This window comes from Stegodyphus dumicola, chromosome X1 (assembly GCF_044657685.1).
Source record: "Stegodyphus dumicola isolate Sdum_Otavi_A_Nest chromosome X1, ASM4465768v1".
Classification (NCBI taxonomy): Eukaryota; Metazoa; Arthropoda; class Arachnida; order Araneae; family Eresidae; genus Stegodyphus; species Stegodyphus dumicola.
The window spans coordinates 77851877-77874605 of NC_140780.1; the positions used below are offsets into that span (position 1 = coordinate 77851877).

Sequence of the window (22729 nt, forward strand, 5' to 3'; positions counted from 1 at the left end):
ATTACCGAGAAGATCCCACAGAACGACTAAAGGAATCCCACCAAACAGATTCTCATACATGGCTAAGAACGAAGAAATCAAAGTTCCTAAAGACTGGGAAGAACTTCAAACTTTTCCTACCAAAGAAAAGGAACTGTGGTTAAAAGCTACGAAAGAAGAAATGGAAGCACTGAAGAGGAACAAAACATGGGAACTAGTCGATCTTCCAAAAGGAAAGAAAGCAATTGGAAACAAGTGGACATTTAAAACAAAATCCGACGCTTCAGGAAACATTATCAGATATAAAGCTCGTTTAGTAGCTAAAGGATATTGCCAAAAATTTGGGCACGACTACGACGAAACATTCGCACCAGTCGTAAAATATACAACAATAAGGACTATTTTGGCAATAGCAGCTCAAAGGAAAATGCACGTAAATCACTTCGATGTAAAAACAGCGTTTCTATATGGAGATCTGAAAGAAGATATATATATGAAGCAACCGGAAGGCTACATCTCTGCTTCAGAAGCAAATAAAGTCTGTAAACTGAATAAAAGTATCTACGGACTAAAACAGGCAGCCAGAAACTGGAATCACAAGATAGCTGAAATCCTGCGCAAACAAGGATACGTTCAAGGAAAGGCTGATCCATGTTCCTTCACACTAATCGAGAAAAACGCAAGAACTTACATAATCGTTTACGTTGATGACATATTAGTCGCGAGCGACAAGTGCGAATCAATTCAAGAAGTTGAACGAATTCTCAAAGAATATTTCGACATTCGAAATCTTGGAGAAGTGTCTACATATCTAGGAATTGAAATCAAAAGAGAAAAAGACGGAAGCTTTAAACTTCATCAAGCTAACAAGATTAAGAGTATGATCGAAAAATTCGACGGAGAGTCACCAAAGAAACTAAGCTATACACCCATGACTACAAATTTTACGAAGAACCAAAACAACCAGGATGACATTTTTCCCGATAATCGGAAGTATAGGGAAGCAGTGGGAGCACTTTTATATCTAGCAACAGTATCAAGACCTGACATAGCAAATTCTGTTGGAATACTTAGCAGAAAAGTAGAAAATCCATCAACATCGGACTGGAACCGTATCATTAAAATCATACGATATTTGAGAGCTACAATTAATTACAAATTACATCTAAAATCCAATGGTGCACCAGTCATCAAAGCTTATAGTGACGCTGATTGGGCAGGAGATACCTCTGACAGAAAATCCACATCCGGATATATATTTCAAATAGGAAACAGTACGGTATCATGGGGAAGCAAGAAACAAAATTGTGTCGCCCTATCTTCGACAGAAGCCGAATACATCGCTCTAGCCTTAACATTGCAGGAGCTACAATGGATTAGACAACTGATGGGAGATTTAGGTTTCGCTCAACAGGAAGCGAACATCGTATTCGAGGACAATATATCATGCATAAATCTTTCCCGAAAAGAGAAAGGAAGCAGTTACACCAAACACATCGATGTGAAATATCATTACGTATGTGATCTACAAAATCAAGGAATTGTTAAATTAATACACTGCAACAGTAAAATGATGTATGCAGATATGTTCACAAAACCTTTGCCAAGACAACAGCTGGAGTTTTTATTGAAAGGAATCGGGCTTACTTTGGACAGAACAGCTCATCGAGTAGGAGATTGTGGAGCAATTAATAACGGAGGCGATGAGGCTGTACAACCCCCCACTCACCCCCGCTAACTGTGATTGGACTTGATCCAAAAAACAAGGAGAAACATTCTCTCCTTGTATGACTCACTTCTCGCGTTATGCAATGGACAGTAAACAACGCTTGTAATCATCTCTAGATATTTTTTTTCTTCATATACCTAATAAATATGTTATTTTGTGTTTGCTAATACAATGATCGTGTTCCTTACCTCTGCAGCTTGGATTACACTTTATTAAGGTAAGAACTTTAATTCTGTTTTATTCATCTGCTCGTCTCGATTTAGCGAAGTTGTAACAGTAAACAAAAATGAACCACGAATACCTTCAACATTTCTTTCTATTAGTCGTGAAGAAACATTAACTTATATTTTTTTAGCGGTCCACCAGCGGCCGAGCGGTTAAGTCGCTGAACACTGGTAGTTCGGTCCGAGGTTCGAATCCCGCGGACGGGCTGGCTGCATGGGTGTTTTCGGGGTTTTGCCCCATGTGTAACGTGTATACGAGCCAGTTTCCCTTAAAAAGTCCTCAACGAAGGCATCCCTTCCCTTAGGCAGATAGCCCTCGAGGCTTTGCCGTAATTAAAATAACTTAACCTAACCTATGTTATTTTATGCTACAAATTTTAATGAAATTGAATAATGTATGCTCAGTTTAAAGCCGAAAAACTTAATGTGTAAAAATATAGACAGTTTTGAATAATTCTGAATTGACTGCAAAGACAATTTCGATGATTTTCTTCTTTCTCTTCTTTTCCTCTATTGGAACAATCCTTCCTCTTTTTAGTTGACTGATTGAAAATAAGCATATACATATTATCTAAAGTATTTCGAATTGTATAAATTATTTCGAATTGTAATGTATAATTTAGTGCATCCTAAGGGCATTATATTTTAGTCATTTTATTCGGCAGTAATAATGCAATGATAATTGTGTTTTTCATTTGTTGTGTTCAATATCCCAGTTTAGGATTTGTTACATTTGCCTTCGACATAATACTGCTAAACCATGTTATAAAATTTTCCTGTAAAGATCAGAGGTTAGCTATTTATATCTATATCAGACCTCTATCAGAGGTTTGATATTTGCCATTTAAAATGCAAAATAATATTTAATTCTCTCTGTGCACCTAATGTCTCAAATAATTATGAAAACTTATTTAAATCGTTGCAAGCTTAGCGTTATTTTTTTCAAACGTGAGTATTTATTATTATTCGGCAACATATGTTAAAAATAAGATATATTACTTTACTTATCAAAGATGTTTATTAGTCAAGGCATAAATTGTTGTAAGTATAATTAATACGACTCTTGACCAATAAACATCTCTGATTAATTATATTTGTTTTCAACTAATGATTTTATGTTTTCTACATGATTCCAGGTAAAATAGCTTCATAATTTAGATCAGTTAGAATTTATCTCAATTTTTTAGGATCTATATCCTGCTTTCATGTCTTAAATTGTCTTTCTGTTTAATTATTGCGTACAAATAAAATTCCGATTCATTAAGTGTGAAGTTTCTTTCGTTAACAAGAGTTACTCAGCGATTAAATTTGGTAAAATCAGTAATAACTTTTAAAGGAATTAAAAATTCTAGTTATTCGTATCGAAAACATTCTAAAAATAAAAATCTCGGTTCTTCACATTCTAATGAAAGCAATGTATTTTCCCGATTTATAAACGATGAGAATTAAATATAAAAATTTCAGTTTAATTATAAGCCTGTCAAATGGACATTTAAGAAGGCGCCCTTAAAGTTGGCGAGGACGAAAGTATCCCTACTGCAGTGACGTCACGAACTGCGCGCCGTGGCCTTGAGTTAGTTCTAGGAGGTGTTGGTGACGTCCGAATGATCTGCAAAAATGCAGAAATAATTTTTAGGCAGACTGAAAAGGAGTTTAAATTGAATAAAAAAAAATATTATAAATTTCATGACTCTAAAAGTCTTAAAAAGCGTAGGAACACATATATTTCCTTCTCTTCCAGACCATATTTATGATGATGAGCCAGATAAAAACCACCTGGTTAAATTAATTAAAGCAATGATATTTCAGTATTTAAAAATCAGAATGCATCATGCAGTTGCATGTTACAATGAATCTAAACAGAGAGAAAATATTCGAAGCAGATTTACTAAATTAATTTTATTTAAGCATCAATAAACTATATTATCTGTTTCTCTTCCTCTCTCTCTCTAAATATATATATATATATATATATAGGTGTGTGTATTTACATTAATATATAAATAGATATAATCTTGTTTTCACAAATATTTGAAATAAAAAGTGAAGTAAGCGAATTTTTCAATGCAACAAATATCCTAAATTGTTTACTTTCATACATATGTATTTATGGATGTATAGTCATTCTGCTTAAAGTATTTACAGGTATATAAAATTACAAGGTTACTTTAGGCGCATTAATAAAAATTTAAGATTGGACATATAATATCTTGTATTTTATAGTAATTATTTTTTTTAATTTATTTCTAGTATATTTTTTTTAATTTATTTCTAATAATATTTTAATCCGCATAAGATTTTTCTATTTACTGCGAATTTCTTTTTTTTAATTTTTCATTACACTCAGAAAAGTTTACGCTCCGAATTTTATGAGTTATTAATATTGTCATAAATGATCATCTTTTAATATCATAATAATTTTGAAAACAGAAAAAATAAATAAAACAATCCTTGGTTTCTATAAATGATAAATTTTTGCTACTACTGCCTGAAAATGTTCATAAAATTAAAAAAAAAATTACCAAATCTTGTTTAATTTTACCTTATTTGTTTCATAGCATCATGTACTATCAATTTTACTTAATTTTACTTTATTTGTAGGCAAAAGTAAATTCATAAATTTTTTGTTTAGAGTTTTTACCGTTTTATCAAAGTAATGATGTTTAGACAAGAATTACACTTATGCTCAAAATGCAGTAAAAAAAATACTCAAAATGCACTAAAAAGTGGTTTCATGAGATATATAAAATCTTATTAGCAAAAACTTTGATTTTTATAATCTCATCATTTATACAACGTATCACATTTAATAATTAAGAAGAGTTATGTGATACATGCCATATGTTTCAATGTTACGATAAACTAAATCGTCTCTACTCTCTCTTCCCGACATGTGTGTGACGCACGCCCCGCCCACTGGGTTAGTCTATTTCTTATAAGGTCCATGAATATAATAAATAATGACTCGCCAGGTCGGCATCAGGGATATAAAATAGGTGAATGTTTCTGTAAGCGCGGCGAAGAGCGGTAAACGGAACTGAACGTTTGAGATGTATGTCAAGCAGATACTCAGCTATGGAGCCAAATTATTAATCTCACAAATTTATGCTTACATGATTGTTTTTCCATATCAAGGTATTTTATTTAGTGCCTAGATGAAATTAAGAATTGGAATTTTTAAGTGAAAATCTCCACATATTTTATTAGGGAAGTAAAATCAAATGCGCATGCGTAAAGCATACCAAAGAACAAAAATGTTTGTGGCTTTGAGGACCGGATTTTAGATCATTCCGGATAATTGAAGGCCGGATTTCGGATTTTGTACTGTAATATACTACAAATTCCTTAGATGTCAAACATAGCAAATGGTAATAAATTTTATCCAAAATAAGCATGCATCTCATCAGAATAATTTAATCTGTCCAATTATATTCTTTAGCACAGATAACCACATGCAGTACAGGACGAGTCTCAATAGATCGCAGTATGGTGGCTTCTTTACTACTTGCAACACCCAAACCAGTATCTAAAACGTTTACAGACAATTTGGCGCCTGCACGTCACACCTGCACGGCATGGATTTCGAAGCGGGGACACCGTAGTCTCAATAACTCTTGATTGCTCGAGTCGAATAGGCCTGGTCGCCAGAGTATTCTGACTCGTCCGGAAGAGATGTATTTAGTAAGTGAGAAATGCAACTGTAACACCCCACTGTACTGGCTGCTACAAAATACTTATGTAGAGGCATAACTAGATCTTCTTATGATCAACAAGACACTTAATTCTTGAATGATATGGTCAATAATACTTAAACTACGTGAAGCTTGATTACAGGAAGATAACATATTATAATGTATCAGTGGCTCATACTGAACATAGTTCTGAAACATAAATTTTTGATTATTGCACAAAGATATTTTTTTCCATGTATTAAATTGCTCTTTTACGCTTTCCAGCTCTACATTGGGCAATACTTGCTGAAAACCAAGCTCGTTGGTGTATGATTCGGATTGCTCCTTGCTGACGTTTCACATACATGAATGTACCGTCTTGTACACGATCGATATGGTTATTGCGCTTAGTAGTATGTGCATAATATAGTGACAGCACAATGAAAAATCTCACCGTTGCGGAGCACTGCTATAAACGGAATTCCATTCACGAGTAGTCATGCAAAATTTAATGTCATCTGGAACGAGAATTGGAATTACAAACCCACAGTTTATTGCTAACATTTAGTTTAAGTTAACTTTTTTGTAGCTATTTAAGAACTTGAGTTATCATGTAATGAAGTTTAAAATAAAATGGTTCATATTCATATTGCTCTAATTCGTTCTTTCAAAAGAGAGAAATATTCAAAAACCAGGAATTGTTATTTATAAAGTTATAACTGTGGGTTATGCAACATAACTACCAGCGGATACCGGGATCTATTTCTTCTGAAGATTTAGTTAAATTAAATATTTAACGCTTCACTTTTCTCCCAGTCTTTCTAACAGCGATCGAAGGATATTAATGGAGGTAAATGACTCACAAAGCCGTGAGTCCATGGAAAGAGATACCGATGTGGCATCGGTGATTTGAAGTTTGGTAATGCGTTTTCGTAGTAGGCGGACGAAGATGGCTAAAGATGAGTTAGTGTTTGTGTTTTTGGCGTGAAACATACGCTTAAAGAATGCGTATTAAATTCTTGAAGTATGTAAATATCCTGCAATAAAAATGTATTGTTCTGTTTAGGTGAAAATATGTGTTGGTATGGTGAGTGTCAAACTAAGTTTATTTTCTGCTTAATCAATATTTAAAATTCGTGTTTAGTGTATTTCTTGTACGAAATCACTTAATTTGGCGGTATGAGTATTAATTAATTTTATTGTAGGTATATATTATATATATTCTGTTCCTTGCTGTACGTGACAGTTTTTATGGTCAGTTGGTTTCATGGTTTATTTTAGATTTATGTATTTTCGCCTTACGTAATTAATTTTATTTAGACTTTTAACGTAACTGGCTGGCCTAAAATGAATGTATTTTGCTAAAGACGATGTATTCATGATACCTGAGAAGTAAAATTATCAGGTAACATTTATAACATCGTTAAGCATTTATTCCATAAGTATTTTATGAAACTCTTTTTCACCGCTTGTATGTATGAAATACGACCAAAATAATACTCTTTCATTTTTTAACTAATAACTTGTTCTGTATAATTGGAAGTGAAGCCTTTGCTAGAAGCAATACATTTTTAATGTATTCAGGCTCTGAATATATATCAGTGATTAGGTGTCAAACAATATATTGAATCAGCAGGGGATGTTGGAGGATGTACTGATTATAATTGCATCTAATATGCATGAAGACTGTTTCCTAATTTTCACTACTGAATTTAGTTTAATGTCTGTTACAGATTCTAGTTTATTTCATTATAACAGTTTTTTCCCTTTATTTCCCCATTTCCTTTGGAGTGGAGATAGTGAAAACATGCTAGATTAGTGCTTGGGTGGGAAACTAGCATTTGTGGCCTAACTTCATTTGTGGCTTAACTGTATAATCTGTCATTTATATTGTTACACATAGCAAAGTGGGAATATTTTAGGCACAGCTTTAGTATTAGTCCTTTTTGGCAAGAAATTTGTTTGGCGACATTTTGGAGCGATAAATGAAAGATTATGGTAACCTTGGTAACCCTAAATACTGAGCTTCAAACATGCCGCCATTTCTGTCCACGTAACTTTAACGAATTTGATAGGTATCGGAGCTTTGATGGCAGGAAAGATAAATTGTGTGTTTTTCTTAAAGTTACTTTTGTGTTAGGAAAGCACAACATTTAATTTTTTTTTTTTAAAGCCAAATTTTTGATAGTTAAAACTGGTGCTTTTAATATTACATCACATGAGTCTTGACATTTTTTCATATGTCAACTCTGCATATTCTAATAAACTCCACCCCCCCCAAGGAAAAAAAAACACATTTTCAGTAGCATGAGGTAAACTCTTGGTGTTTCCTTTGCTAAGGAGATCAAAATTATCATGGTCTAAAAATACTTATTTACCTCATATTAGAACTAAAGGGATGTGTAATTGCATGAATTCATAGGTTCAAATCAAGACCAAAATCAGGTTTCATTATTGCTTTTATAACATTTTCATAATTTGTCTGACTATAAAAAATATAATGTTGCTTAGATTATGGAATATATTGCTTATAATTTAGAGTTCTCAAATTTTGTAAATCTTACAACCTAACAGCTGTATGTGAATAACCTTCACTGAGTATTATTACTTTTATTAATAGTATGTTGACATAACAGTTGACTTTTTATTTTAAATTTTATGCAAATTTTCTACATTACTTAAACATTTTATCTAACAGAAATCTGAATTTTTTGTAATAAAAACTCTATAATAAAAGTAAGAGTACAATTTATATATAAAAATTTGACTACATGGGAAGCACTTAGATACTGATTTCAATGTCTTTAAATGTTATTATCATAAAGTTTAGATATATTCTTATTAAGTTAAGATATACTTTTATTCTATTATAAGGTTTAGATGTACAAAACAGAAGGCACACTTTGTGCTTACGACTCAGTCAACCACTTGTGGCATAACAATTAAGTTCAAATGTAAAATTTAAATTCAAATAAATTTGTAGCCCAAAGGCTGCACAAATCAATTTAATGCAAAGTTGGTTAAAAACTTAACTGGCATGGAATTCAACTATCAGCAATTATAATGCAAGGCTGAAGACTACAAATCTTTTCTTATCTAGCAACCTATTAATGTGGCCTCAAAAGGCAAAACACGGTTTGTTTTACAAAATAAAAACTTCATTTGGATTCTGGTGAGAAAACGGATGGAAGAAATTGACAGTAAAGATCCCAAGCATAAAATAACTCTGGTTACAAAATAAAGGAACGTTACAATATACTTTGTTCCCTGATTAATTATTCAGTACATGAAATAGTGTAATGCATTTTTGTATTTAGTTTATTTAAATGCTTTCCAAAAGTGACAGGATTTTGCAAACATATTGACCATATTTTTCGACCTATAGATGCAAAACTTCTTCTCTTCAGAAGTAAGATTTAGAATTAAGAAATAAGAAAATAAGAGAGAATTATGAATAGAAAATAAATACATATGCTGGCTAGCAGAAGAAGGATGCCTTCATAAAGTACTTTTTAAGAGAAACTGGCTCAGATTCACATTACATCTACGGAAAACTACTAAAACTCCCATATAGCCAGCCTGAACTACCACTGTTCAGTGGCTATCACTCCACCACTAGTGGATTCCAATGACTGTTCGAATTTTTCACAGAAACTATCATTTACGATGATTGTTGTATTATTACCATTGGTACAAAATTTACTCATTATGATAATTTAATTTTAGCTTTAAAATTATAATCATAAATTACTTGTAATAAATTGAGGGATTAAAAAATACACACTTCTTAATATTTTTACCATTTACAAAATTTAATCATAAAAAATATTTCTAACACTAGTACAAAACTTGCCCATTATAATTGAATTTGATTTCCTTCAGTTTGAAATATTTTTTTATTTTCTTTTAATAACAGCATCTAAGAAACTAAAGTAACATATACTAGTTTGAAATGCATTTTTTAACCTTTTGTAAATTTCATTATTCATAAACATAAAAATTAACCTTTTGTAAATTTAAAATATTAGCTAAGTACTAATATAATAAAATATAAATATGAACTAACTACTTAAAATATTAATGTTTAATACATTATATTTTGTAATTAAAAATATTAACATTTTGTAAATTTCATTACTCATAACATAATAATTGTCATAAATTCATTTACAGTAGTGTTTCAAGAATTTATCATAGCAGTACTTGAAATATTGAAAATTAGAGAAAGACTGTTTATTCTGATTAAGAGCTTATTTTTTAGGATTGTTATTTATTTTAGATCGGGTTTTGTTGACAATCCGCCATTTTTTTCCGATCTTCAAAACCGGGTCTACCTTGGCGACCAAAGTTTATCGCCAAATAAAAAAATCGCCAAAAGGACCAATACTAAAGCTGTTCCATATTTTAAGCTAAATTCTAGTTTTATATAAATGCACACATATTAATTGTAATATATTGCAATAAACCATCTCATAGTGACTGCTTCTTAAAATGATGAATATTTTTTAAAACAACTCTGTTGAAAATGAAAATACAACTCTGTTGAAATTGCTTAAGATGACCATCACCACAGAAGCTCAAAATAAATATATAAGTAATTCTTAACATTGTTACTTTTCTAAGAAGTATATAATCTATAATGACGCAAAGAACAGGTACAGAAAATAGTGCCAGGGTCTAAAGATTTTTAGTATTATCCTTTCTTCTGTCATTATATCAAAAGTATGTTTATTAAACGTGTTGGTATTTGATCAGAAATATTATGCATCAGTCTTAAATGACACATGCTATTTTTTTTTCTTGGTTGATCTTTACATTATGGTAACTTGGCGTTTTTTTGGCGAAAATTTGGCGACTAACTCTCCTACAGCAACCCTCTATTTTTTTTTTCCCCCGCCGCCATTTTGTCTTCACGAAGTAAAGACATGTTTCTTTTTTTTTTTATCTACTGAACGCTTCTTCCAACAATCTACTAGCCGAATTACACTTATGCTAGAAATTTTATCTAACAAAACTGCTTAATCATGACAAATATTCACTGCAAAATTGGGAAAAAGTGCACAATACCATACTTCTTACGCGTTTTTAAAAATAACACATACACATAAACCATGTACACGCCGACTTATTTTTACTTAAAAAAACATCCCAGAATTGCACAAAAATGGCATTGCGCACACTCTTCACTATATCCATGTACACTGCTTTTTTCTCATAAATTAGAAAAATTTCACGAAAATACATGACAATTTTCTCAATCTTTAAACCCGGTAAAAAGAACATACATGAAATTACCTGATTGCGAAAAAGTATTTACCCTTTCCAAATATGAACATTTCCACATATAAAATAAATAAAATATCCAAAAACTTTTACCTCTAAATCATCTATTACATTATACACGTCACCAAGGAATTCATACCGCAACCATTACAAATACTTAGTGTCAGATATTTAAATTATTTCCATGCACGGTTACTTCAACTAAAACGTATACCAAATTCCTACAAACATAAAATTCACAAAATAACTATCATTTAATTAAAATATAATTAAATTCAAAAACACTACTTAAAATATAAATGAGCACATACATTAAATTAATAAAAGTTACCTTACAATCCTAATTACTTTAAACTAAATCATTGCTAATAACAATTTTCCCAATAATACCAAATTCCTTTACTTCCACCTTACATTTAGAACAATGCATAAAAATAATATCCTCAAATAATTAAAAATACTAACTTACCTATTCTTCTTCAGAATCTTGATTACGTGTCCGATAAACTTTTCTTCTTTCTGTTTCAGGATCTTTAAAATCATACTTATATTTCACAGCAAGGTACCAGATAAAATAAATAACTTAATACAACATCTTTATTTCTATCTCGCACAACCTTAAAGAAACATTTATTACTACCCTTTTCAATACCACTAAATACCCATTTCGAATTCACTTTAGTTACGGCCATGGGATCCAAAAATTCACGAACACTGTTTCACACAACACAGAATAAAGCCAAATACAAAATTTCCAGATTTTTTCCCGATTTCCCCCCTTTTCCGATTAAAGAACCGTAATTCGTCCATTAATATCACATGACATATCCCATGATCCCTCATTTCCCTCACACAAAATAATGCGTAATCGGAACTGAGTACTGCTCACATTATTACCAAAGTACCAGGTAGTAACCTTTATCGCTTCCAAAATGTTGCCAAACTACCTGTTACCATATTGTAAAGATCAACCTTTTTCTTTTTCAGCAATGCTAAAAACTTTTGAATGAAAGCATTTTTTGTGTATATGTTTTGTTTTTCTTGAAGAATTTAGGGCTGCTTATAGTGGAAGGACTTATAAGTTAGATTTTCAGTTCTCGAAATAAGTTTGTATGTTTCTGTAAACTTTTAAGTGTGAAATTTTGGGTCAATCTTTGGATTATGGTAACTTGGTGATTTTTGGCGAAAATTTGGCAACCAACCCCGCTACAGCAACCTTCTACTTTTTTTTTCGGCGCCATTTTGTCTTCACAAAGTAAAGACAGGTTTATTTTTTTTTTTTTTTATTATTTACTCAACATTTTTTCCGACAATCTGCTAGCCAAATTACGCTTATGCTAGAAATTTTATGGAACAAAAGTGCTTAATCATGATGAATATTAACTGCAAAATTGAGAGAAAGTGCAGAATCGCAAACTCCTTGCCACGTTTTTCAGAATGGCATATACACGGTAACCATGTACACGTCGACCTATTTTTACTTAAAAAAAAATCCCAGAATTGCACAAAAATGGCATTGCGCACACTTTTGACTTTATCCATGTACACTGCTTTTTTGTCATAAATTAGAACAATTTGCACGAAAATTTTGTGAATCTTTAAAGTTGGTAAAAGGGGCATATATGAAATTACCTGATCGCAAAAAAGTATATACCCTTTCCAAGGATGAACATTTGTAAGTATAAAATAAATAAAATATCCAAAAACTTTTCCCTCGAAATTATCTATTATAAATGTCGCCTGCGAATTTATAACGCAAACATTAAAAATGGTTGCAAATACTTAGTGTCAAATATTTAAATTATTTCCATGCACTTTTACTTCTACTGAAACGTATTCCAAAACGCTACAAACATATACAGTCAACAGTCGTTAATTCGGACACCCATAATATGGAATGATCTATGATCCGGCCCTCAAAGCTAAAAACTTTCTGCGCGTGGGCCGCATTGACACATGCGCACAGGCGTTTACGTGTGCGCGTAAGACCTTTACGATTGGGCATGTGCGCAAGCGCAGAATACGTTTTCGCGTGCGCGTTTAATGTATAACGGACGGTATAAGCTAAAATTATCTAATTATCTATTTCAGTTAATGTTGATAATTGCGTTGTTCCTTAATCTTCGAATTGGATGCGGCTTATTATTTTTTGCAGACTGTAAGAGCAATTTTATAAAAGTAAACTTGAACTTTCGATTATGTCAAATAGAATTTCTGATGCTGGAGCTCCCAAAGGATCTACAAAACGAAAGTATGTGTCGATGTCCATCAAACAAAAAGTGGAATTGCTGCAAAAAATGGATAAAGACATGAAGAAGGTGACAGAGAGGTTAGTGAAAACGAAAAAATTTCGATTGACAAGTTAGTCGGTATTCTCGGCACAGCAATTACGGGACTTGAACAGCGGAACTTTGTAACTGAACAAGAAATTATGTCTGTTTATATAATTAAAGAGAAAGTATTATCACATAAAACGAAGCAACTTAAACAACTTACGTTGAAAGAAATGTTTAATAAAGTAAACAAATAAATATTAAGTTTTTTTTGGGGGGGTAAATTTTGATGCCCTTTAGATCATAATTGTTCTTTATTTCATAAATTACGGTTTCATATTTTTAATTTTTGAATTTCTGCATGCTATCTTACGAGATTTAAGCTGATGATCTATAATCCGGAATCGCCGAAGTCCCGACGAGTCCGGATTAACGACTTTTGACTGTAATTCACAAAATAACTATCATTTAATTAAAATATAATTAAATTAAAAAACACTACTTAAAATATAAATAAACACATACATTAAATTAATAAAAATTAACTTAAAATCTTAATTACTTTAAACTAATTCATTGCTAATAAAAATTTTCCAATAATAGCATATTAATTTATTTATTCCTTATATTTAGAACAATGCATAAAAATAATATCCTCAAATGATTAAAAATACTAACTTACCTAATCTTCTACAGAATCTTGAGTGCATCGCGGATCACAAAATGTCCATTTTCACCAGATTTCTTGCACCGCCATTCAAACTTATCTGTAATATCCTTCCTCTCACACAATCTCATTTCATTCCCACACGTTGGGCATTCATACTTATCCTCAATTAATCCTACACTCATACACCATTCAAGCAATTCTTTTGGATTATCAGATAAACGCAATAAAAATTTCGAATTCACTTTAGATAAGGCCATGGGATCCAAAAGTTAAGCAACACTGTTTCACACAACACAGAATGAAGCTAAATACAAAATGCTATAAAGTACTGCAGATATTTTTCCAAATTTCCCCCTTTTTTTCTGATTAAAGAGCTATCATTCGTCCATAAATGTCACATGACATATCTCATGATCTCTCATTTCTTTGAGACAAAATAATCTGTAATTGGAACTGGGTATTTCTCACATTATTGCTAAAGTCCTTTTAAGAATTGCACATACATGGTATCGTCCATGTACACGTCGACCTATTTTCACTTAAAAAAAAAATGGCATTGCGCACACTCTTGACTTTATCCATGTATACTGCTAAAGTCCTAGCTAGTAACCTTTATCGCCTACCAAAATGTCGCCAAACTGCCTGTTACCATATTCCAAAGATTAGCCAAATTTTGTTTAGTTCTTGGATATAAACCAGCCTTGCCTTTATATTGACAATATGGCACATTTTGATTTGATGCACATTTGATGTACATTACCAACAGCTAAATACAGATGCACTGGCAATGACTGTTGGCACATTTTGCTAATGAAATCTATTTGATTTCTAGGATGTGATTCCTAGGTTCGCAATCACATCCAAAATTACATTGATCAGGTAGCATTCGTCCAGCCAGTATAGTGGTTAGTGATGCTGTTATGCCATTGGGCCCGGGTTCAAATCCCAGAGAAGGCATGGATGTTTATAAGTATATAGTGTCTGCATGGCAAAAGGGCACTTGAAATATGTGGTGAGCCAAACTCTTCTCGAGAGGAGGAGAAGAGGGATGAGAGATCTTTGGTACGTTCTCCCTCAAAGTTGAGACAGAATTTGAAGTTAGCAAGGCCTACTGATACCTGATGTCCTTTTTCAAATGTACAGGTACCAAGCTTTGCTTTAACTTGTATCTGTAGATTCTCTGTTTTTAATAAACTACTAAATAAGAAGGCCTTCAGCCTATTTTCAGTTTTTATTCTAAGACTTTGCAAGTATTAGAATTTCATTTCCATCATATCTGGTTGTAACGAAAGTTTTCCACCAAAAAACATTCTTAATAAAGTTAAAAAAAAACATGAAAGTTGTAGCTTTAGTGCGGGTAGTAATCACATCCAAATCTATGATTTTCTGCCAATGTTTTGGAAGTTTTTCGAAGCTTTCGGCCCAGAAACTTGGCGGCCAGGAATTCGAAAACATATCAACCTCATTTTGGATGTCCTGTGGAGCATGGAAGATAGCACCAGCAAGATGTTACAGTAGGAGTGAAAAAAAAATAGGAGTTCAAAAGAGCGATGTCGAGGCTATATGGTAGGTGTGACAAAAGATCCTATTTGAGTCCAGCCAGTGAATGCAGATACGTGTGGTCTTACATTATCTTGATGGAACATTCCCTTTTTGTAACGGAACCTGTCCTTGATAGCAGCGTCAACACGGACTAACATCTCGCTAAACACCTTACTGTTGAGGTTTTACCTTTTTCCAGATACTCCTTGTAGATAATACCACTGCTGACGGGCTCACTAGTTACAGAAGAACCTTCTTTTTCTCCTGTGTTGTTGAGGTAAATCCACTTTTCATCACAAGTGATGATACGGTCCAGAATTTTATCCTTGTGTTGATATTCTAGCGGATTAGTGCAGGCCCGAACACATCTGCTGTTATCTGCTTGAGGCACACAGCGATTGAACTTGTATGTGAGGTTTATGCAATGCATAATGCGACTAATGACCATGACACTAACATCTAACTCTTTAGACGGCTCCCAAGTGGTTGCATGTTGATCTTCTGCAAGTTCTCGCTGGTGGGCCTCATCATCATCAGTAGGTCAGAGTGCTGTGCTTCTTGAATATTGTAGTCCTTGTTTTTGAACTTTTGTCATGAAACCTTCACAATGTCGTATGATATATTAGTCCCTAAAGGTGTACACGTGATTTGGTGACATTCTGTAGCTGACCTTTTGTAACAGAACTGGAAGTAAATGGTGGTTCTAATCTGGTAGCATGTTAGTTCCTTTTCAGACACCTGGTACTTAATGATAAGGTTACTTTTTTCGCAAATTTCACAACACAGTGTTCTAAAGGAAGTCTCTTTCAAATGCCAAAAATAGTTTGACAAAATATGATTAAACATGCCAGCTTGAACTGTTTATGTAGATGATATTTGCTGTGGTGGGAAGCTTTCGTTAAAACCTGATACATCAGCTATTTAGTACAAGTTTCTTATGTAAAAATTTGAGTACTTGCATGTTTCTTGCAAAATACCATATGCCGGCTGATCTTTACAATATGGTAACTGGTAGTTTGGCGACATTTTGGAGGCGATAAAGGTTACTACCTGGGACTTTGGTAATAATGTGAGCAGTACTCAGTTCCGATTACGCATTATTTTGTGTGAGGGAAATGAGAGATCATGTGATATGTCATGTGATATTAATGGACGAATTACGGTTCTTTAATCGGAAAAGGGGGAAATCGGGAAAAAATCTAGAAATTTTGTATTTGCATTTATTCTGTGTTATGTGAAACAGTGTTCGTTAATTTTTGGATCCCATGGCCCTAACTAAAGTGAATTCGAAATGGGTGTTTAGTGGGATTGAAAGGGGTAATAAGTGTTTCTTTAAGGTTGTGTGAGATAGAAGTAAAGATGTTTTATTAAGTTATTTATTTTACCTGGTACCTTGTGGTGAATTATAAGTATGATTTTAAAGATCCTGAAACAGAAATAAGAAAAGTTTATCGGACATGTAATCAAGATTCTGAAGAAGAATAGGTAAGTTAGTATTTTTAATTATTTGAGGATATTATTTTTATGCATTGTTCTAAATGTAAGGTGGAAGTAAAGTAATTTGCGTAAACGTGCATGGAAATAATTTAAATATTTGACACTAAGTATTTGTAACCATTTGTAATGAAGTAAAGGTATGAATTAGTTAGTGACGTTTGTAATATAATAGATAATGTAGAGGTAAAAGTTTTTGGATATTTTATTTATTTTATACGGGGAAATGTTCATATTTGGAAAGGGTATGTACTTTTTCGCGATCAGGTAATTTCATATATGTTCTTTTTACCTTGTTTAAAGATTCAGAAAATTGTTATGCATTTTCGTGAAATTTTTCAAATTTATGAGAAAAAAGCAGTGTACATGGATATAGTGAAGAGATTGCGCAATGCCATTTTTGTGCAATTCTGGGATGTTTTTTTAAGTAAAAATAAGTCGACGTGTACATGGTTTAGTGATATTTTAATTAAATGATAATTATTTTGTGAATTTTATGTTTGTAGGAATTTGGTATACATTTAAGTTGAAGTAAACGTGCATGGAAATAATTTAAATATTTGACACTAAGTATTTGTAATGCTTGTGGTATGAATTCGTTGGTGACGTGTATAATGTAATAGATGATTTAGAGGTAAAAGTTTTTGGATATTTTATTTATTTTATATGTGGAAATGTTCATATTTGGAAAGGGTATAAACTTTTTCGCGATCAGCGCGTGTGCACAATGCCATTTTTGTGTAATTCTGGGATGTTTTTTTAAGTAAAAATAAGTCGGCGTGTACATGGTTTATGTGCATGTGTTATTTTGAAAAATGCGTAAGGAGTATGGTATTGTGCACTTTTTCCCAATTTTGCAGTGAATATTTGTCATGATTAAGCAGTTTTGTTAGATAAAATTTGTAGCATAAGTGTAATTCGGCTAGTAGATTGTTGGAAGAAGTGTTCAGTAGATAAAAAGAAAAGAAACATGTCTTTACTTCGTGAAGACAAAATGGAGGCGGGAAAAAAAAATGGAGAGTTGGTCGGCAAATTTTCGCCAAAAAAAACGCCAAGTTACCATAATGTAAAGATCAACCCATATGCCTAGCAATAGTTATTTGTTTCTGCTTCATTTCTTGGAAAATTCTATAAATGTGTGATTCAAAATCTGGGCTGTTTCTTTATGCAAAATTTATTTTTTATCTGCAATGCCCAAAATTATCTTTATATGCATGAAATAGTAAATTTCTTAGAAATTTTCATCTATAAATTTAAGAATTTGTGTGAAATGATGCATAACGTCACAACAAATATAAAGCAAAAAATTTAAGGTCCTTGCATATGATATAAAACTGTAGCATGAAATTATTAAAATGGTGATGTCATGTTACTAAGAAAGTTTGGGAAATGCCATGTTACTAAGAAAGTCCCTGTTTTGTTGAGGTTTATTAATGCAATATGGAATGTGATCTCTCCTGACCTGACCTTGTACACACACACATTGCAACCTGTTTTCATGCTGGCAGTAATGTTATTAGCCATAGTTTGGGGAATTGAGTTCTGCATCTTTAGCAATGTGGTATTCATGGAATTTACATATCAGGGAGAAGGATGTGTGCTGCATGCAACTGCTTCACCCAGTGTCTTCACTTTCAAAAAATTCTTCAATAAGGTTTGCTTGATGTGAATAACCATTAGTAATTCATAAATAAAAAGATTCATGTTCACTTTTAAAAAGCTAAGACTATTCAAAAGTATGTATGGATATTTTCTCTGGCTGATCACAGATCTACAGTTGAAAATGTGTAGGAGTGTACATCCGTGGATCGTTATTCCTTCCCAAACCATCTCACCTGCATTATTGAAATGGTCATGTTCCGTAATTTTCGAAGGAAGATATCATGTTTCTGACTCCCTCCAGTTGTAAACACGTTTAGAATCGGATATTAAACTAAACATTGATTTGATTCGTCAGTAAAAGAGAAACATAAGACCATTAGTGTTTACTGTACCAATTAGAGCAATCCCTGTTTTGTTGTGAAAACACAGAAACACATGCCCTTGGCTTCCTGGCATAACGGCCTTTTTCATTAAGTCTTCTGTATATAATTTGCCATGATATAACACTTCCAGGGGTGGCTGCAAACTCTGAACTTAACTTCCAAGCAGTAGACTTCCTGTGATGATGAGCAATTATTGCCATGTATTCATCTTAAGAAGCAGTTATTCGTTTATAACCTTGTCCAGCCATCGTTACAACACTCCAGAATTCTGAAATTCTTTCTTTACCTGTAGTATAGAGACTCTTGAAATATTTACACATCACTGTGTAGATTTTTTTTTTTTTTTTTTTTTTTTAAGAGCGTTTAATACCCCTTTCTCATGTCGATTTTTAATAACAGATGGCGCTACGAACGTTGAGCGATAAAGACTCAAATCTGTAAGACTACCTACAGCCTGGTTACTATGGCAACGACGCTTCCTTCCTCTGTACTTGTTTGGCGGGAAAGTGAGTAAGCCATAAAACACATCCCCTCAGTTGAACAAAAGACCTGCTGTCATTTCTTCCGTCTGTGACTCAGACTGCAGGGTATGTTTTGAACAGGAATAGAACTTTTTCACCTTTGTGTTGAATGAAAGATATCTGTGAGATACGTGCAGCAGTCGCTATTTCTTTTCGCAAAATTTGTTCATCACGCTTTTCAATGTTGCGTAATGTTTCATAATTTGCCGTTATTTTGCGGAAGAAAACAAATTTCATCGCGACATAAAAATTATATATAAATGATTTTATACTTGATGATATGTGTATACATATATAGCACGCACATAATATTCCATTTACTCATCCATCCATAATATTTCATAAATTACCATCCATAATATTCCATAAATATGTGTTAGCACTTTCCAGAGCTTTATATATATTTTTTACTTGTATTATAAAATCGTATAACACTCCTAACTATTATTTTTTTACTTCAAAAGTGGATAAATCATTATCAAATTTTTCTAGTACACGGAGAAATGGTCTATGTATCCACACACATAAACGTAGTAAAAGATACTATTGTTGATTGAATATCTTTTGGCAGCAATATCAAGATGCAACGAAAATTCGAAATCAATTAATAACATGCATTTTATTACAAAAACACTAGCAGGACGTATTATTTGCACAAAAAACTTAGTGTGGAAATAATTTGCGGCACATTATCTGAGATCCGCTTTGAATGAATACATAAAGTGTTATAATGAACAATCAGTTTTAATATTTCACTTGATACTGAAATGCATAAAATCAAATTGCGTTTCTATGTTTCAGGTTTATAAAATACAGCTGATAATTGAAGGGGTATCAGGTTTATAAAGTACAAGCTGATAATACATGATAAGGGAGAAGAAATTCCTAAATTACAAAATTGAATATTATATTTTAATAAAGTAAAATGATACATATTATAGATACATCCTAAAAAACGATAATATATATATATATATTGTATATCGTTGTATACCGTATATATATATTATGTATTTATATGTATATCTACTCTTTTCCGGATGTAACTGTAATTACGTACTGTGCTGGTTTATCATCTTCCTGTAGCGATGCATTTGGATTTGCTGTGTATGAATCTGTTTCATTGAACAGGAACAAATAGGAAACAGAATATTGAAAATTGAATTTTTTTAAAGCATTAGTAATTTATATATATTAGATTGACTAAAAAGAGTATATTCATGCATAACGTATAAATATGCGAAGTGAATACTTTTTGGCAATCACCTTTCTAGGATGATCATTTTTAAAAATAATCAGTACTGTTGATAAAATAAACACCGGTACGATCTATTTGCCTAAGGGAAAGGATGCCTTCGTGGAAGACTTTCTAAGGGAAATTGGCTCCTAGACACGTTACACAGGGTAAAACCACGAAAGCGCAACCAGTCCCTTCGCGGGATTCGAAACTCGGACCGAAATACTGGTGTTCAGCTACTTTACCGCTTCGTGCCTCATTTCAGAGCGGATTCGCTATATATGAAACAGAGTAATGTGCTGTTACCGTATTTAGCAGCCTGCCTTTTTCCTTGACCTACCATAAAAAAATAAAATAGCAAAATTATAACAGCGTCTCTAAAAAAGATGCTTTGCTATATTCTCATTAAATCTTTATCATTCTGCGCTACTAAAAACGAAGTACGATTATTTCAAATTCAAAATTTTATAACATTACTTTACAGAAAGCGATCTCATGTCTTCTAAAAATAAAACCCAACATCTGTTTCTACTCAAGCGCTTACTTTCTAGACAAAGTAATTTCAGTGTAACGTACGTTCAGTTTTATCTAACTTTAAACGGAAAAAAAAAAAAAAAAAAAAAAAAAAAAACTATGTACATAACAGGCAAAGATATTAACAGCACATAAATTTAATCAATTATATTGGATTACCAGAGGAGAAAAAAATAATTCGATGAGATAATTCTCTGAGAATTCATAAACGCTAAATTAAGAATAAATTTTATAAAATGTTTACTAATGAATACATGTATTTGCATAGTAAGTTTGCTTTTTTAAAAAATTTTTTCATCTTTATCACGTTTATCGGAGTGTCGTATTTAACTTCACAATTATGCTCCGAAATTTCATTGCTGTAGATTGGATTATTACCAATATATAATTCTACTAGTAACCAGAGCCAGTATTAGAGGTTTTTGCTGCTCACTACAATATCTGTGGCTCTTACTTCTGCCACGCGCCGCCAGTGGCTGAGTGGTTAAGAATATTGATTACTGGAAGTTCGACCTGGTTTCGGTTCGATCCCAGGCGAACCAGCTGGCTGCATGGTTTGTTTTCCTGTTGTGCAACATGAATACGACCCAGTTTCCTTCAGCAATTAGGCTCACCCGCGGCCGAGCGGTTAAATCGCTGAACACTGGTAGTTCCGCCCTGGGTTCGAATCAAGGCGAACGGGCTGGCTACATGGGCGTTTTCATAATCTTCCCCGTGTGTAACGTGTATGGGGAGCTTTGCTATAAACTAAACTAAGCCTTCAGAAACTTCCTCCACGAAAGCATCTGCTATCTGCCACCTCGTGGCTTTGCTATATTCAAAGAGCCTAACCCAATTCTGGCACTCAGTTCCTCTCTAAATTCTAGCGGGCGAGCGCTAAAGTCGCCTATTACTGGTAGTTCAACCTCGGCACATTATCTGAGTTCAGCTTTGAATGAAAACAACATAAAGTGTTATAATGAACGATTAGTTTAAAGATTTCACTTGATACTGAAATGCATAAAATCAAATTGCGTTTCTACATATCAGATTTATAAAGTACAGCTGATAATTGTAGGAATATCAGGTTCATAAAGAACAGTTGATAAATACATGAGAAGTGGGAAGGAATTCATAAATTACAGAATTTAATGGTTGTAACGAAAATTTTAAGCACGAACGTTCTTCATAAAGTTATGAAAAAAAAGCAGTCAGTACCTTTAGTGCGGATAGTAATCACTACCAAAAATCTATGCTTTTCTGCCAATTTTTTGGTAGTTTTTCAAAACCTTCGGCTCGGAAACTTGGTGGCCCGAGTCCAAACACAGGTCAACCTCATTTCGGACGTCTTGTGCAGAAGTGAAGATAGGACCAGCAAGATGTAGCTGAAAGTCCGAACGTGCGATGTCGGGGTTATATGGTGGATGTGGTGAAAGATCCCTTTCGAGTCCGTACAGAGGCTAGCCGGTGAATGCAGACACGTATGGTATTATCTTGATGGAACGTTACCTTTCTGCGCCGGAACTCAATTCGACTCTTTTCCTTGATAGCAGCGTCAACATGCACTAGCATCTCGTTGTATCCTTTACTGTCAAGGGTTTTACCTTT

The 22729-nt window shown here is 32.9% G+C and overlaps 1 protein-coding gene across 1 annotated transcript in view; it reads left to right on the plus strand.

Annotated features, from left to right (window-relative positions):
* The first annotated feature begins 6397 nt into the window (after nt 1-6397).
* The window catches only part of KrT95D (phosphofurin acidic cluster sorting protein KrT95D), a 104083-nt gene continuing 87751 nt past the window's right edge, over nt 6398-22729 (plus strand). Inside the window, exon 1 of the mRNA XM_085807687.1 lies at nt 6398-6690. The gene's annotated coding sequence lies outside the window, so the exon portion shown is untranslated. The remainder of the gene's footprint in view (nt 6691-22729) is intronic.